The sequence below is a fragment of the Engraulis encrasicolus genome, chromosome 12 (genome assembly GCF_034702125.1).
Source record: "Engraulis encrasicolus isolate BLACKSEA-1 chromosome 12, IST_EnEncr_1.0, whole genome shotgun sequence".
Taxonomy (NCBI): Eukaryota; Metazoa; Chordata; class Actinopteri; order Clupeiformes; family Engraulidae; genus Engraulis; species Engraulis encrasicolus.
In genome coordinates, this window is record NC_085868.1 from 6852896 (window position 1) to 6857895 (window position 5000).

Here is a 5000-nt window from a genome sequence, read left to right on the forward strand (position 1 = left end):
GGTTTTAAACACAGAGACCAACAAACTCGCACCCAGAAATCCAATTAGTGTGGATCACAGCGCACAAAACACATGTTCCAAAATTTGCAAAGACGAACAAAACAACACACATCTATTGCCTTCCAGACCATTAGGACAACAAAGAAAAACAAACCAAACAAAAACCAAACAAAAAATAACAAGCACAAGCCCAGACTCTGTGCTTGACAGGACACTTTTTATTGCCATAGCAGGGAGTGGGCAACATGGCATCATAAAATTAAGTAAGATAACACGCCGATTTGAACGGCCTATCGTGTTGGTGCATGACACCTTTGCATGTTGATTCGTGCCCCGCAACGCCTTGTGGTGGGTTATGTTTGGGCATGGTTTTGGTCAGGGCACAAATTTGTTATTCCCCTTGCTTGCTTACAACATAGGAGAGGTAGCAGAGAAGAAACAGACGGCGCGACCTCAAGTTGAAGCTGTGTCGCATACAAGATCTCTCCCTCTGATAGCGCTTTCAGGCCGACTGAGAACCGTGCTGGAGCCCGTTCCTGCACCTAATCGCGAACCAGCCGCCGTGTTCACGCCACAGATATTTGCGTTCGCGAACCAGAAAGTTGGTTCGCAATGCGAACCGCAAAATAGGTTTTTCTCCGCGAACCGTGACGACAGCGTGCTCGTCAGCAGGTTCATCCGGGTCACGTGCGGGAAAAGTTCAGAGCTCAGTGTGAAGACGGGCGGTTCGCAGATAAACACTTAAGTGCTGAACGTAACTGGTTCGGGCACCGACTCCAGCTCCGTTCTGGTCGGCCTGAAAGCCCTCTCAGAGGTGTAGAACTACACAGTCTTCCTGCGCTAGTAGGCTAGGTCTTGATGGCATGAAATTAGGCTATGTTATGGTTGTTTCCGGCGTTATCTTTTTTTTAAATGACTTTTATTACTGTCTTTGTTAGTGTGTGAGTGTACGTGCATGCGTGTGTGCACTTTCTCATATGAAACCCAAGCAATTGGCGCCGTGCAGCAGCCTCAAGAGCTGGTGTGGAAATGTGGGAATGTGCATGTGTGTATGTGTATTTTCAAAAGCGCTTTGAATTCAACCACATAGTTGTGATACTGCTCTACTGTATATAAATACACACTGTATTGTATTGTATTGTATTGTATTGTATTGCTTCACTTTTCTTGGCAAAAGTAAAGCAACAGAAACATTGCTTAACTGACAGGTGAGGGTTAGGCATGGCTTTGGTCATCCTCCTACTTTATCATCTTTTATATCTCCCTCCGTCATCCATTGCACTCTCTTTTCTTCTCTTTCCGTCATCCCTCTCTTTCAAGTCGATCTTTCATTCTTTCCTCAACTCCCTTTTTGTCTACATCACCCCTCGTGCCTTCTCCTCCTTCCCTATCCTCTTCTATTTTCTGCCATTTTGTCATCTCTTCTCTTCTGTCCACCTATCTCCAATATTCTTTCCTAGTCTCCCCCCCTAACTCACACACACACTTTTCTTCTCCCCTCACCTCCTCTGCTTGTATGGAATCTTCCCACCACACCTCCTCCCTATCTCCTCTCGTCTCTTCTCTCCTCTTCTCCTCCCCCCCAGTCTCTCGTATGGCATCCTCCTACCTCACCTCCTCACCCTCTCTTCTCTCCTCTCCTCCTCCTCCTCTCTTCTCTCTCATATGGCATCCTCCCACCCCACCTGGTCCCCCTCTCTTCTCTCTCCCTCGCTCCTCTCTTCTCTCTTCCTCCTTCACATTCTTCCCTCCCTCCTGACTGCCATCTCTTCTCTTTTTGTCTCAATGGAGAATGAAACTTCTCTCCTCTTCGCCTACTCTACTGCTCTTCTCTCATCTGCCACTCCTTGCTCTCTTCTACCCTCCTCTCTCATCCTCTCCTCTTCTTCTCCATGTCTCCTCTCCTCTCCTCTCTCATCCTCTCCTCTTCTTCTCCATGTCTCCTCTCCTCTCCTCTCCTCTCCTCTCCTCTCCTCTATTTCTCTTCTCTCCTTCTTCGTATCAGTCTAAGGACATGATGAAACGGGTGCGTGTAATGAAATTGTCTACCTCCTCATCCTCTCTTCTTCTCTCCTCCTCTCTCATCTACTCATCCCTCTGCCATCTTGTCTTTTCGTCTCAGTGGTGTGATGATAAGGTGTGTGCGTGTGTGACGAGCGCTGAGGTCAGACACCTAAAACTGGGCATTAATCAGCAGCTGCCTGCTGCACTAATTTAATGAGGGCTGTGCCGCGCTCTGTGTGTGTGTGCGTGTGTGTGTGTGCTAGTAAATTTGTATTAAAAGTGTGTGTGTGTGCGTGTGTGTGTGCTAGTTAGTTTATATTAAACGTCTATGTGTGTGTGTGTGTGTGGTTAAATGTGTGTCTGTGTGGTGTGTGTGTGTGTGTGTGTGTGTGTGTGTGTGTGTGTGTGTGTGTGTGTGTGTGTGTGTGTGTGTGTGTGGTGTATGTGTGTGTGTGGTGTATGTGTGTGTGTGTCAGTGTGAGACATGCGTGGCAGGCAGCGCTGCTTTTTCAAGCGGTTTTCTTGTTAATTGGTGCTTACAAATCCCAGACAGAGTGAGAGGGTTCACACCAGAAAAGTGTGACCGCATGCATGCATATCCTTACACCACACACACACACACACACACACACACATTCTGTCACACACACACACACACACACACACACACACACACACACACACACACACACACACACACACACACACACACACACACACACACACACACACACACACACACACACACACTTCTGCTGCTGCTACTGCTCCTCTCTTCACACTTCCCGAAGCTCTGAGCTGTGAAAAAAGTTGTAGAAAGCAACAGCTTTAAAATAAAGTGTAGGTGACAAGGGCGAGAGAAAGTTTGACGGTGTGTGTGTGTGTGCGTGTGTGCGCATGTATGTGTGCACGCACACACGTGTATGTGTGTGTGCGTGTGTGTGTGAGTGTATGTGTGTGTGTGTGTGTGTGTGTGTGTGTGAGAGAGGGAGAGCGCTAGAAAAAGAAAGTTTGAGTGCCCTGATGGTAATAATGAAGACAGGTAGAAAGTAGAGTCTCCATGCCTCAGGAGAGAAGTGTCACATTAGCACACACACACACGCACGCACGCACGCACGCAGGCACGCACGCGCACACACAATATCAGTGCCTAAGTGATCGAGTTGAATTGTGTTTCACTTTCCTCCTCTATCTACTTGTCTGCACACCTCTGCAGGTAAAATCAGACACTCGTTATTCACACACACACACACACACACGTACACATGCACGCACGCACTGACACAGACACAGACACAGACACAGACACAGACACACACAAACCAATTCAAAGACACCTTACTGATGCCACAGAATGTAGCGGAGGTAGAAGACAGACACAGAGAGACAAAAAGACACAACGAGACACACAGGAGGCTTTGGGTAAAAGAGCTACCACTCATATAAGCATAAACACACACCTTGCCCTGTTCAAGGGCACTTCAGCCATGGATGGAGGAGGTATGGTTGGGAAGACCGCCTCTGTAACCATTACCATGCGATCACACTGCCGGCGTTGAAAGGGGTACAACGCTGCTGACCCCTGCCTGGGAAGCACAGGTCAGGGGCGTTGAACGCGGCAAACGATTCAACCTGAAGCGTTCGACCAGGAATCTTGTCCAACCGAAGCTCGTGTTTAGAAAAATGTGAACATTCCATTGGCTGACGCCTGCTGGCTCATTACATATTTTTAGATGAAGTACAACTTTTGACGCCCTAAGCTTTTGACGCTTTAGACGCCCCCTGCTCTAGAAACACTTTTGGGGCTTGTAACACTTCTGCTGCCTGCTCTCCCATACAAAGTCAATGGGGCACCTAAGTCACGCCCTATACTTCCTGGTTCATGGGGCAGGGGGAGTCAAAAAATAATTACTGGGCTTGAAAATGAGTGTTTTTTTGACACCAATCCAAACCTTGGACCTCCACCTATGCACCACAAATCCAAAAATCACTAATTTTCAAGCCCAGTAATCATGTTTTGACTCCCTCTGCCCCATGAACCAGGAAGTAGAGGGTGTGACTTAGGTGTCCCATTACTTCCACATCTTACCATGCGTTCCACACCGGCGGGGTGATCGCACGGTTAGGCCACGGCCTCATATACCCTCAGAAAACCACCTTCCAGCGTCCTGCTCCTCTTGCATAAGCCTCCTCAGTGTCTTTGGACACACACTCCCTCCTCACAGCTACTCCTGATGATGCCATTGGCACCTCATGCACCTGCATTTGACATTGCATAGGCCTCCTAACTAGGGATGCAAATTATCGATTAATTCATTAATCATTAGTAGATGGCCTTATCCATCAACTTACGATGAATTGATAAGCAGCGTTTTCCCCCTGAAATCTCAATGCTTCTTGAAAAAAAAAATACTAAATCTAAATATTTGAATAAAAAATTGAGAAATACCACATTTAAATGAATTCTATTTCAATTCTTTAATCCAAAGGTGATTTAAATATTCCCACTATTCACACCCCTCTTCACACACACTCTTCACATGCCCATTTCACCTGTGTTTCTTGTCAGTTGAATTGACGCTTACTTGCGATTAATGTTTTTTAATCGATTAATACATTGATCGATTAAAGTCGATTAATCGATTAATCGTTTGCATCCCTACTCCTTACTGTCTTTGGACTCACAGCCCCTTAACAGATATGATGCCTACCTTCACACCTGCTGCCGGTGATAATTCTGTTGTTGTCAGAATCGTGTCGGTTGTGGGGGATATAGAGATGCTATCATGAAAACGAAGGCACAGTGTTTCATCAGGAAAAAGCATTTCCAAGTTCCAATGTGCCATTACTGTAGGTGTGTGTCTCCTACAAACCTCCCCATAGGGATGGGCGATATGGCAAAAATGTCATATCACGATTTTTTAAAATGAAATCTCTATTTCTATTTTTCTTATCACGATCTTCCATCCAAAAAATAAAAACAACAAAAATCAACT

At 46.3% G+C, this 5000-nt stretch overlaps 1 protein-coding gene across 1 annotated transcript in view; it reads right to left on the minus strand.

Moving 5' to 3' along the window:
* zranb3 (zinc finger, RAN-binding domain containing 3) overlaps positions 1-5000 on the minus strand; it is a 120296-nt gene that overhangs the window by 48116 nt on the left and 67180 nt on the right. The gene's annotated exons all lie outside the window — the stretch shown is intronic.